The following is a 14,034-nucleotide window of genomic DNA, read 5'->3' on the forward strand; positions in this document are numbered from 1 at the left end:
TACTGTGAAGGAGAGTGGAGAATGAAGCTCGGGGGATTGCCAAAAAATACTCAAGAGGCGACTGTGTCTGCTAATCTCTCTGGTGTACAAATGGAAGCATTGAAAGGGGCTGATAAAACTGTAACCCGCAATTTTGCTGGCTTTTGTGACTTCGTTACAGTCACACCACAAAGCCCCCCTCCAGAGCTTAGTTTTTGGATTCAAATTATTTCATGATGTTAGGGGTTTTTTTTGGCAAAGCTAAGGAGACTTCTGTATCCTAATGGGACTTTCTAAAAGATTCCTCGGTTGTTTTTTAACATTGGGGGGAGGCTCGTAATATTGAATACGTACAGAACAATAACTTGATATGGCTATTGTTTACACGTGCACAAAACTGCTACACAGCACAAAAACTATTTTGTGCATGCTTCTGCCAGAAATAAGGTGAGTGATGTTCTCCTCATCCTCCTGTGCTGCAAGGTAAGGACGCGCTGTGCTTCGTGTTGCGGCGGGAAGCAGGGAAGGGTAGGTCCTGCCTGAGGAGCAGGGGCACGGCGGCGCTGTGCTCCAAGAGGCCTTCGGAGGCACGCTTGAATTGTTTGCACGAAATGACAGTTTGACCTAGAAACAAGAGCCAAAGCTATGGAGAGAGAAGGCAATAAAAACATAAAGCACTAGCTCCAGCTTCTGTAAAACCGTAAATGTTATTTTGCACCAGGTCGGGCTCCAGCCAAATTAAATTGTAGTCGATGCCCAAATTAGGCCTAAATTCTTGCAGCCCTTACTTTGCTTCTCGGTAGGTTTCGGTGTTTTTAGCAAGCTCTGCCTTTTCTCTTGCGAGATACTAACTTGACTCCGGGGGTTGTCACCTCAGTTAACCCTGAATGACCCTCCAAGGTGTGCTCTCCTGCTCCTCACTGTATTACGTACGTACGTACTCCACTGTATTACAGGGGGAACTGCTTGCTGACGCTGGTGTTTCTGAAGGGGAAAGCAAACAGTTTGTTAGCCAAATGCTTTAATGAGTGCCAAAAAGTGACTCGATCTGTGAGTAACAAAGGGTTGTGGTGTACTCAGCCGAAGGCTCTACCTCCGTTTCTGTCCTGCCTACTAAAAATAGTCCCCTTCGCTAACGCTGAGGGGCATAACAGCCCCTCGTGTGACAATGGCAAGCCGCCAATCATGAGGCTGGAAATACCTAGAAAAGTGTTCGCTCTGTCACAGGCTGCATTAAATAAGCAAGAGGAGACAGCAGAGGAAGAGGGAGAGTGGTTTGCAATGGGCTCTGCTAAACATAGGCCTTGCTGAAGGCCTCTGGCCGTTCCTGAGAAGACTCCTTCACAAAGGTGGTCTTCTGCTTAGTTGTCCTGGTTTTCTCTGAATCAGGCTGTTTCTCCAAGCTGTGGGTTGCAGTAATGGAAAACCAGAGCTTTAGCAGAAGGCTGGTGTCTGCTTCTGGCCAGCTGGCAGCATGAAAGACCACTCGGGTGCCATCTCTGTCCCAGTGCTGCTTCAGACTCAGGTTGTCAAAGCGGGGACGGGCTGGTGCGATGGCATAACTGAGTTACGGCAGCGCTGCTCCCGCTGATGTGGTGTGCACACTGACCAGGAGCGGGTTGGGGTTTATATGCCAGAATTAACTTATTTTATTCCAGGAATAGTTGCCCACAAGGCAGAGGTACGCCAGCAGGTAAATCCATAGTCATGCTCCTACTTGGGCATTAGCCCTACTATGTCCAAATGCATCTGAGTTAAATTCAAACCTGCGCTGGCTGGTGTGGTTGATGGATGGTTCACAACTTGTGTCATTTTCATTTTGGCTTTTCAGTGGGGATGTAGACTATATCATCTGATGGCTATTGATTTGTCCTTGATTTTCCACATACTATTTATATGCACGAATCCCCCCTCCACTTTTCCTGCGGCGTGGGGGAACTGGCAAGGAATGGTAGTATAGCCCCGATCACTGAAGCACGAAAGGAAGTCACAGGATCTTCCCTGCCAGCACGTGGTGTGGTGAGCACATTATCCATGAGAAGACAGTAGCCTGGGCTTACCTTTGGCTACCTGGTGTATGTATTCACATCCCATCTGGGTGTTCAAAGTCCAGTGACAACTAATTCAATACTAATAAATGCTACCACATCAGATGCAGGAAGAGTTTACACCCAGAGTTGCGCAAAGACTAAGGAACCCTAAGGAAACTGGCTTAGCTCTCTAACTTGATCTTAAGAAATTCCCCACATGAGACAAAATGCATATATATATTTTCAATATCATTCATTGTTTCAGCTCTTAAGAGGAAGCACTTGTCCCCAGTCTCTAGAAGTATAAGATGTGGGAATTCAAACCCAGTTGGATCCCGAGGCAGTAGGTGGTTGGGATGCAGATCCCTGGTATCCCAAACTCCAATCCAACAGTGGAAGAACTGTGAGAATTCATCCTGAGACAGGTAAGAAAGATGCTGGCTTAGGAAGGAGGCTTTCTTACCTCCCTTGGTAAGAAATGAGGGAGCTTAATGAGAGTGCACTGACAGACAAATAAGCTCATCAGTGTTTCTGAGGGCATTTATCAGAAGCAGAATAAAGGTAGTTTGGGTTCCTTAATCGAGTGCGCTGACTTTCTTAAACATGTAATCTTAATGTTGAGTGAAATGTAGTGTTCTTGAAAAGTTTTCTCCTCTTTAGGTCACTAAGAGGAATTCAGTTTTGTCTAAGGATTTCTGTACATTAATGTTCCCGAATGCAGGGAAGAAAGGGCTGAAGTTGACTTCGATTCACATCCATATTTTCTTGATTCCCTTTCCTCCTTTTTTCCCCCTCAACCACAGAAGTCTTAAAAAGCTTGTGCTGCATTATCTGTCTTCTAATCATCATCCCTGTGATGCTGTCTTGCCAGATCTCTGCTAGGCATGAACTAACTTGTCAGCTAGCCTCAAACACAGGCAGGGTAACCAGGGACTAACACCCTATTTAGATATAGAAACCGAAGATGTGGTGTGGCTGACAAGGCTGCCGAGTCTTCCAGGACGGACCTGTGGGGAATCTCATGGCAAAAACCTCAGAACCATGCTCTCCGTTAGGCTGAAGATCCCTTCTGGCACAAGCCTTATATGCTGCAACATCCTTTTTGCTGCTTGAGTATAGGCCAAAGGTGAAAGATTTTTGGAAGGCCTTTCCTTCTGCCAGAAGTGATTAATGGAAAGCAGCCGGCCAGCAGATGGGAGTAACAGCTGGAGTGCCAGGATCCTGCCAAAAGAAGTATGCTTGTGCATTAAGATTACTGAGCGCTGGCTTTTGTCACTAGAACATCTGTATCCAGTTCAGAGGATTTTTGAAGCACGTTTGAAATTCATCCTCCTGGAAAATGAAAGCACAGAAGTAGTCCCAGGCACGCTGAAGATTGCGATGGGCTTAATCAGACAAACCTATTATACTGCATCTGGCTTCTCAGCTTATTTAAAACAGCTAAAGTATCTTCAAATCATAGTCTCCTATATATAAATTCTCGGAGCAGTAAGAAATCAGAACTGCAGTCAAAGAAAATAAACATGCTGCTAGTAAAACTGCCTGTTTGTGCCTGCAATGAACAGCTGAGCAAAACTACAAAAAAAAAGAGAAAAACAACATGTACGCAGTTGTTCTTGGTCCCACACATCTAACAGTCTGCATAAGCCAGCTCACAAAAACCTCAAGAGCTGCTGGCAGTGCCAGTCATCGAAGCATGGGGAAGGCAAGGCTGATATTGATTGGCATATCGTATACTGCAGAGAAAAGGCAGGGAGGCAGATGCATCAGGAAGCATCCACAGCATCACTTCACACTACTTTAACTGCAGCCTGTGTCAGAAGAAAGCTGCTGAGTATATTGAAAATGCTTCTGGAAGCATGAAAGCCTGGAGACAGAATGTATCCCTCACGGGAAGGACCACAGCTCGGCTGAGATTCCCCCAGGATGGGGTGAAGTTGTACACAATATGACCCATGCCGTATTTGGCACTTAGTGCAGTTAATCTTACGCTGTAGTACTGAACAAATGTTAACAGCCATATAATGGCACAAAGTTCAGAAGTCCATCGTATCACTGAATCAGTCGTCCTGGACTGTGTTGGTGGGTGTACAGCCTGAAACTGCAGTTTTATTAATGCAAGAGTCGTCTTTAGGATTTTTGTTTTGGGTTTTGTTACTGCTTTGTCCCAAACCGAGATACTATCAAAAAGCTTGGATTTCACAGGGTTTGTTTGTCAAAGGGTAGATTATTCTGCCCTTCCTGGCTTAAAAGAGTTTGAAAAACCCACGAACTTCTTGGATGGAGTTCACATTTCCAAAGTGTAGATGTTTCTGTTTACTGCTGCTGGGTGAATTTTCAGTGATGGCATAACCCTGGATGATGTTGATGTCATCAAGCTGAGGCATGTTAGGCTGCTGCTTGATGGACCAATTTCCTGTGGCCAAGCAGAAGAGAGATCTCCACGTACAAGCATCTCAAATCTTTGTCATTCTGTAACTTCTTTTTTAGTGTAGTGTATAATAAATCTTACATTATTATCTCCTGGTCTCATTACAGCTTTCTCCGATGAATATCTAACCTCGGTGGATGAACCTAACGTATTGAAGGATGACTTTTAGGTACCGACTGATTTAATAACACTGGAAACGCAGGGTTGCAAACACCAACTGTGAGACTTCCTGCATAGCTGAATCTCTATTGCTGCTGTTATTTGCAACCTTGGTACAGCATAATCTTTTTTTTAATCTCTGAGGAAATGAATATATCCCATTTGTAGCCATATATCTAGGTTATTCTAATTAGTAGCTTTCTATTTCATTCATAAAAGAACCTTAAATTTTATCCCTATTACCAGGGGAAATAGAGAGAGTCTGTACTGATAAAGCAAGCACCACAGTTCAAGCCTGACTCAGAACTATAATTAGTCTGGCTTGGTTGAATCTCCAAGGCTGCCTTCAAGAAGAATGGAAGTGTTGAAGTAAAATAAGAGAATTTTTTTTAATCCTTTCCACAGGGATACCTGGGGTGGGGTAACTTAAAGCAGTTTGGCACACGGGACTGAAAACAAAAGACACATGAGGAGCCAGATTTAGTGCAAATACACAACAGAAAGGAAAGCTGCTGGGTTTGTAAACTTCTGAAATGCGCTAAGTCAGATATCTGGTAACTGAAGCGTCAGAAACATTTCATGGTTCCTGTCAGACAAAAGTGTGTGGAGTCACACACGGAGAACCCTGGACATAGTGGAGGACCGTGATACTCCAACTTCAGTGTCACTTAGGAAGCATTACTAAGCTGTTGACGTTCACCTTGATAATACATTTGTAGACAACCAGTATAAAACAATATGGTTTAAAATACATTCCAATAATTTTCTAGAATGTGGCAAGTTATTTCAGTAAAAATATTCAACTTGATTCAAGGCAAATTCTTTTACTGCCTGCATAAACTTAAAATATGTAGTGTGTACCTAAGTTTTAATCAAAATGCAGCTGGAAATGTGGAGTTTAAATGTCTATTAAAATATATTGAATTGAATTGTAGGTCTGTGTTATATTCTATTTCTTAAGGTTCTATTTTCTGCTTGAATCGTGTGAGTTACGTGAAAGACTAGAGACTTTCCTCCTGGGTCTGAAAACATCCTTCTAGAAAATTTATCTCTACGTGACAAAAATGGAGCAAAGGCTCACTTGTCTCTCTGAAAGGACTCTTTCTTGTGATCACTCCTTATGATCAATGAACCATGTGCTATTTCTCTATATAAGTCCCAGCTAGCCTCTTAATGTTTATGACTTCCTTAATCGGTTGCTGGGTTAATTGAACTGTTGGCCTGTGTCCTGCTGTGAATACCCATCAAGTGACAGAGGTCTGCTTGGTTGCCAGTCATCAGTGACGTTATTTATAAGAAATACATATTTGGCGGGTCATTACTTGCAGGTCTTTGTTCTGAAGATTTATCTTTGGTTCCGGTTGTAACTGACAGTGACGAAGCGAGTGACACCGCATTTTTCCACAGCCTGCACCTGTGAGCCTGCCTGCGAACACATACCGCCCATTTTCCCCAACACAGGCTTTTCAAGTCTCCACATCACACTGTATCTGAAAGCCAGTCATTTTTAGCAATGATTGCTCATACTTAGTTTTACGTCACGTGTGATATATCTAGCTAATGCAAGATAACTTTTTGAAACAAAGTTAATGCCCACTTAGCCTCCTAGGCCACATGAACAATAACATTGTGGTCATTAGAATAGTTCTTGATATTTTTCCTAGGTCAATGCATACTCTCTAGGCTAGTTTTGAAAACATATTTATATACAGGCACCCATATAAAAAGTATTTCTTCCTGTTCCTCCATGAAAATACAAATTTGCAAAATTTGCCCTTTTTTAATCTTACAATGTACTAAGCTTTCTGCTCTTCGATCATAGCCACTTAGACGGCAAAATTGCTTTTTCTGGGTGCTTGGGCAAAGCCTATGTGAAGCATATGCTGAGTAAATGTCAATTTTGACTTTATGCTTGTGAATATTTAACCCAAAGTAGTCATGCGCATGTTTAAACCAAAGCATCAGGTGTAAAAGGTGGGGGTCCTCTATTTTGGTAAAAACCTTTAAGATGTTACCCTTGTTTTATTTATTGTTTTACTATAATGGAATCTGCTGTGAAAATGTGGAGGGACAGTGACAGGATCCAAGGATCAGCCTTCATGTGTCGCGTGCTTATGACTGTCCAGATTATCCCTGTTAGCTTACCACCACAGGAACACCACCACTTCTCTCTACTCCCAGCTCAGAGAGATGGAGCTCTTCGTGGCTCTAATAAAGCAGCATGTCTGTATGTCCATCCTCTGCTATGCTTGAACTCTTGGGTGATCTAAAATTTATCTCAACACTTCATTATTCTAGAAATTGTTCAGCATTTGTGTTATAAACACTAGGAATACATTTTAAAACAAATACGCAGCAGTGCCAGACAAACGTCTCTCCAAACCATAGCGTAGGAGGAATTTTTTAAGTGCCTGAATTCTAAGAACGTGGTGAATGCGTTCTCAGGGTATGGAACAGGTATGCCTAGACACATCTTCCTTCCAAACAGAAAGAAAAGGGGACGGCTAAGAAGTTGTTTAGTTTTATTTAGAACTGTGCATGATTTCTCCCTGTGGTTTGGTTATGTACAAATAATATTGCCTCTTTAGGCTGGGATAGGCCACATTTCTTGTACCTATCTCGTCACCTTGGAACGTGGAGGATTTTTGCCTGTGTAGTTTTAAGCAATCTCTTATCTGTCTTTCTATTACATGCCCTGTTAGTTTTACACCTGGGTGTGCAAGTTTTTCAATGTGACTAAAAAAAAAACAGTTGTAGTTACGTAACGGTTGGAAAGCAGGACAATTTTTTTTCAACGTTCACCCTGTGCTGGGCTCTACAAAAGAGGTCAATATCATTACTCCCTTTTTGCAGAAGGGCAAAGAGTCTTAAAGAGAAGTGAAATTAATTGCTGCAGGTAAATCTGCAGTAAAGCCCCGATTTCTTCGTTCTCGTCAACAGCCACCTTTGCCCTGGTACCTGTCACGGTTCATCATCCCCTTGTGTTAGTACTTACTGTCTGTCTTGCCTTTTGTTTCTATACGCTCTCCTGTTCTTTGCTCCTCAGCATAGGAGGCATTTGGGGTTCTGAATGGTTACCTGTAGGGACTTGCTGTTCTGCTCAGAATCACCGTGAGGTTTACAATACCGAGTTAAAATCATCTAAGAAATCTCATCCCACTTCTTCAGCTCTGGGATGAAGTGTGCACAGCTGCTCCTGGGAGAAGGCTTAGACCAATTTCATTAAGTGCAGAGATTAAGCATGCTCCATCAACACACCCTTTGGAGAAATCAGTTGCCAAATAGTACTATGGAACGTCCTTCTGAAGTTTATAGATTGAATGGGTGAGTTTTACTAGACAGCAAAAGGGCAGCCCTTCCATGCGATGTCTGAAATACCTGTTTCAACATGAAAAGCACAGAGCCTTCTCAATTAAACCACTATGAGAACTATTTCAATTGGGTAAAGAGCATTTTTCCCTTATAAAGCACTGAACATTTTCATCAAAACTTTTGAAAAAACATTCACGCTGACACAAATTTCTGGACTAGAACCTCCACTCTTAGTAAATAAAAAGGAGTCAATGAAATAATGTATTACTGAAATGTGACATTTTACTGGGGGTTGTTAGGCAAACCTAATTATAAGAATCACTATCATCAGCTCTGCTGCACTGAGACCTGCACTGAGCACCTGGCAACTAACTAGAACATGATCGTACATATACATAGTCAAATTTCTGTGAAAAGAGGAAAAATCTGCCGTAGAGAGAGAGTAGATTACCCCGCGGGTCTTTTTTTTTGTGTCCTAATATCTTATATTCAGACGAAAATGTAAACCCTTGAAGGACTGGAAAATTCTTGTACGTTGGCGAAGGTTGCTCACTTTGCACATGCCCATGCCACGTGAGGGTGTTGTCTACACAGTTTTCCAAGGAAATCACGGAGGTGGAAAAGGTAATTCATTCACTACTTTTGTATTTGTTAGCATGAGAGCTGTCAAAAGAGATCTGTAGATAAATCGCTTCTTGTAGGTTTTAAAACAGGTTTGTCCTATCAAGATAAGCCTCTCCTCCCAGATAACCAGCTGTGTCAGATTGCTCCGGTGAAACTCTAGCTGTTCACAGATCAATCGGTTTTAGGTCAACTCCACCTATGTTGTCTGTTTCCCCATGGGATGTGCTGCCGGGTGGTGCGGGAGCTACCGACGAGCACTCGCTGTAATACAGGATGTCAGTTTGCTGTTACAAATGGTCCAGAAACCACCGCCCCCCCCCCTTTTTTTTTCCCTCCCTCCATGCAGAAATTCTGTCTCCTCCCTCTCCATTTGTGAAACTCCGGGCTCTATCTCAGCGTCTATAGCTCAGTTTCCCTCCTACAACCCGACCTGGCCATGCTCAGCCAGCCGGGAAAGCCTGCCCTCCACTGCCTGTGCTCCCGAAAGGCAGCAGCCAGGGAATTAATTGTTCAGCGAAGTGTCTTGACTGCGGGGGCTGACGAACAGAGCGGACATGTACAGCAGGCACTTTATTCCCATGTGCCCATAGGATCCGAGTGAGGCCCCAGCACCCTTTTTAAGGGTGGGCGATGGCTGGTCCCGCGCTCGCTCAGGGGTCACTTGGCATCGCATCCACCCACTGCAGCCGAACGGTGCACTCAGAACCTAAAAGCGACCGCCGCAGCACGGTGCGGGGCCCGGCTGACCAGCTCAGCCTCGTCCTGTCGCTCAGCACCACCTGCCCACCCCCAACACGTCTCCTTCCAGAAATCTGCCCTTTGTTTAAAGACTCACGTCCCACAGTGTGGCCCTAGCCTGAGTCAACCTGCCTTACCTACCCAGAGGGGACGGCCTCCGGGAGCCAAGGCACCCACCCGTGTCAGACCTCAGCCAGCCTGTCCCCGGCTGCAGCTTCCTCGAAGTCCGAGGTCATTTGGGGCAGGAGCTCAGGTTACAGCAGCTGAAACCGCTGCAGCTCGACTATTGCAAATGGCCTCCCGTCACTTGCTCTGATTGTAAAGCCTGCTACAAACAGGCACCCCAGAAAGAGAGGTGACCTTAAGAAAGACGTACCTTCAGGGAGAAATTGATTGAAGTGCAGGTGGGAATGACAGCAAATATTATTAAGATTTTTACATTGTTTATTTGTTGAAGAAGAAAACTTAGTCCCTCAAAAATCAAATGGCCAACAACATGTGCTGTTACTGTAGAGATGCTTTCAGGTTTGGAGCTGCGCATCCAGAGCGGTTTACAGTAAGGACCATCATCAGAATACTCTGAGCATAATAAGGACACCCTATAAATAATGTAAAAGGTTGTGATGCCAGGGAAGCACATTTTTTTCTCAGGGAAGGATTTGGTTGGGGGCACTGTTGTCCGTTCCCCCTCCCCAAGCCCCCTGTTAGCACTTCTGAACACAGTAACATCATAACTTGCAACGGCTTGGGCGCAGCCCTCCGGGTGTTCCTCCTCCTCCATGGCTCAGCTTTGCTTCGTTCCCCCCTCACCTTCGTGGCGTTATTTACAGAATTTAGGCTTAACCCTGGAGTGGCTTCAGTGTGAGACATGTCCATAAAAACATTGTTCAGCATCCTGTGCACCTGTGTCCCTCACCGGCTCAAGCTTTGCAATGAGAGAAGCAATCAATCAGTTTCGTGGAGGCAACCAAATTGTTTTCAGCTAGGCGAGTAAAGTCTTGGAGGCCTGTTGCTCTGTGATGTCATTTTTTTGGTGTAAAATGCACTGAGTTTTCTGAGGCATGTAATCCTTATTCAACTTCTTATGAAAAACTTGAGATAATTGAAAAATTTGTAACCTCTAAAACTAAGTGTCCTGCATCCATCTGACACAGTAACTGCTACAGTCTGCACCATGAGCAGCAATGTCAATAAGGCAGCAGAAATGAGTGGTCGTTCTCGTATTTACTTCAGGTGAGAATTGTTGCACCACTCACTCAAACCTATTGCTCCACGTAAGTGAGTTAGGAACACTGGGCATCTCTCTTTCAGTTTCCCAGTGAGTGTTGCATGAATGGTTGTGTTTTGCTTACAAATCAGCATTTGATTACTTGATTGCCCCTCCCTTTCCTGGAGGTATCTCCTCCACGGAATGAAGCCTATTAATTTATTTATTTCAGGGTGTCAGGAAACCTGATGGTTTGTAGATCTATCAGGTAGTAGTTAGCTTTGTTAAAAAGTTGCTTATTCCTTGAGCTACTGAGGATAAAAAAAAAAGTATCCTGAGGCAATGGAAACTGCCACAGAAAGAAAAATGAAGGAAAAGAATTTACGCTCAACCAAAGATAAATCCAGAAGAAGGAATAAGTACAGGCTCTTCTGCGTGGGTTGGTTTTCATTTCAGTTTATCTTTGCTCTTTAACAGAACTCTTTCCACATGCCTTTTACTGTTTATTTGGGAATAGGGTGCTTTAGCATTGAACGTGTACCAGAAGAGTGTGCAATGTCTCCACAGGCCGTAACAACAAGGATTGGATTTTTAGTTTGCTTTGGCTGTAGAGCTATGGGCCATCAGCTTTTGTTAGCTATGTAGCTGTGAGGTGATCTGTGTCTCCGTTAGCCTTCGTAGGGCCTGCAAACAAATTGGTTCCCTTGTTGGTTTTCTCAAATTTGCTTTCTGTTTGCCTTCTCAGCTCTAAAATCGCAGGCTAATATTTGTTGGTGTTCCTCTGAGCTAAGGGATTATCTGCATATGTATCTGTATCAGATGATTTAATTGTGTTGGCTTCTGTGCGGACCTGTTGTTTTAAGCGTATCTTAGAATCTGGCTTAAGTTAAACTTCCTCCTAATTGTTTAAGCTAAACTGAAAGAAGGCTACTTAAAACTGCTTGGGGAAAAAAATTAAAAGGTGTTAAGTCTGTCAGTCTAAAGGATCCTGGCGGTACGGGCCTCTTCTGGTTGCCCTCTTACGGCTTTCCAGATGCCTGGTTTGCATAGGGGCAGCTGTATGGTATCGAACAAAAGGTGTAGCTAGCCTAATATTCCTGCCTCTGAGACAGTGAATTAGGCAATGATTTAGGCAACGCGTGCCTAAAAAAAAGAGCGTAAGAACAGGGTAAGCTTAAATGATACCTCCGTTTGCAGCTCAGGGATTTTCTGACTCCAAAGAGGCCATATGTAATGGTTGAATGGATTACTAATTAGTAATCCTTGCTGGATTTCTCTTCCACAAACCTGTCCATTTTCCCCTGGAGCCCATATAAACATTTAACTTCTTGCGGCAGGTAATTCCACTGAATGGCACTCCTTTGGTGGAAAAAAAACCCTTTGCTTTGCTTGTTCTGAACTTGTTTCCTGCTAGCTTCAACTATTTTCCACCCTTTCCCTGCTGGTTATACTTTCACAATCTCTGCTCTACCCCTTAGGTCAACTTGTTTCAGAATGAGGAGTCCTAATTTACTTAGTTGTTCATTGCTTGACTTTCACTAAGGTTTCTTCTCCACCGGATCTTCCACTTGAAGGTCTGCGTCCGGAGGGGAGAGCAGGCAATCACTTCAGGCTCGTGTTAGTATCGAACATAAACTTACCTAAGCTGTTTAATGGACACTGATACGCACCGTAGCCGCTCACTCTCTTTTTGTTGGTCACATACATTACTTAAGTAACTGTGATTATAATATGTGGATAAGCAGAACTTCTGTTCAAATGTCATGTTCTTGTAGTAAACTTACGTAGTGTTGTGTGGGTTTTTTTTTTTCCAAGTGGCACAAGTAAAACATGTGACTCTGTGATGTCAGTTAGGCGTACACATGGCCGTATTCACACAAAGTGGTAACAGTTAAACTGCAAGTGGCAGAAAAAATGGGAGCTGCTTAGTTTCAATGGAAAACCGGCCCATTTAGAGTGAGCGCACCTGCACAGGCGGTGTGTGCACTGAATGGTATGAGGAGAGCGCTACGAAGAAAGGCCCAGAATAGTTTAGATGGCTTGCTATTGCAGGCCTGAAGGCGTGCCTTTCTCGGCGCTCCGAGCTTTAGCAGATGCGCTGCGAGAAATAAGGCATGGTTATACGAGTGAGGAATAGGGAGAGGGAGAGTGAGAGTGAAAAACACCGGCAGGCAGAGGCTGTTGCTGCAGAAGCCTGAACGTTAATGCAGAGGAGTTTGTGTGCGGTTGTCTGTCTCAGATTATGTCTCTGCTTTGTCTCACAAAGCAAGTGATTCATTGCTTTTTTTCTGGTCAGGGTGGGGCAGTAATTACTTTCCTGGATTGCTAAAAATAAAGCCAAACCATGACTAAAATATTAATCTTTAAAAGAAAAAAAGCAAAAAGCTGATGTTTCATGTAAGTAACTGAACTTTTATTCACAATGGATTTATACTGTGGGTATGAATAATAAATGCATGTCTTTAAATAACGAACAACTTATGCCACAATCTATTTTTACTTACTCAGACCTCTATTTATTCCTAATGTACGTTCCCCTGCACAATAAGATAGGCTAATTTTCTTTTCCTACTGCTATTTATTCTCTCAGCATGTGGTTTTCCTTCTTGATTCATCAATACATATCTCTCTGTGGAATGCCAAGCTGTCTTATTTAAAAATATCAAAATGAAACCTACTAACCTGTTAGGTCTTCTGATGTGAAAGCATTGGTCTTACACAAAAAAAAAAAAATCAGTTGCTTATCTTTTGATGTAACTAGCAGGTGCTGACTGGCATTATGGTGAGCCTTGCTGCTAATCTGCTCTCTTTTTAATAATCTGGAAAATTTCTGTTGTACCATGTGTTCTGGTAAATTGGTAGTGCTGGGTGATAATATATATATTTTCATACTATGCAAATATAATTTGTATTTGCAAGTTACTTTTACTTTCTTGAGGAATTTGGATCGTGTCATAATCCAAGCAAGCGGGGGAGAACTATGAACTTCAGAACTGCCTATCCTGCAGTTCCTTGGCCTAGCAATGGTCTGCGTTGGTGACGCAGTGGTTCCTGCTGCAGAGCTGTGTGGCGACTGCTGCAGAACAGTCGTTTGTTTTCTCCAAGAGGTCTTATTCACGATCAGGACAGCACTACCCAAGAAAGCTTTCTGAGCGTTATTGCTTCTCTTGACCGGAGATACGCTGTCTTCTGTTGTGGGGGGCGTGTGTGGGTCTTCTGGTAGGAGATGACTGGATGGTAAAAATGGGAACCTAGGCAATTGGAGAGACTGTGGCACTTGCCCGAGAGGTAGCAAACCTCGTTAGACGGAGTACAAGCCGTCAGATCAGCTACGGGACAGCCGCGCTGTGGCCATCAGCTACTGGATGTTGCTGTGTGTCCGTGGGTTTTGTGGTAGCAACGGGAGAGCACGTTAGGTGTAACGTGTTCAAAGAGTTGCGGGAGAGCAAAGGCAAGCATGCAACCCTGCGGAGGGATGCCGGGCAGAGCGTGCTTCCCGCCGGCCGGCCGTCGCGGGGGAGGGGGCTTGGGGGCCACGAGGAGCCAGGGCTGGC

This window comes from Pygoscelis adeliae, unplaced genomic scaffold (assembly GCF_000699105.1).
Source record: "Pygoscelis adeliae isolate BGI_AS28 unplaced genomic scaffold, ASM69910v1 Scaffold244, whole genome shotgun sequence".
Taxonomy (NCBI): Eukaryota; Metazoa; Chordata; class Aves; order Sphenisciformes; family Spheniscidae; genus Pygoscelis; species Pygoscelis adeliae.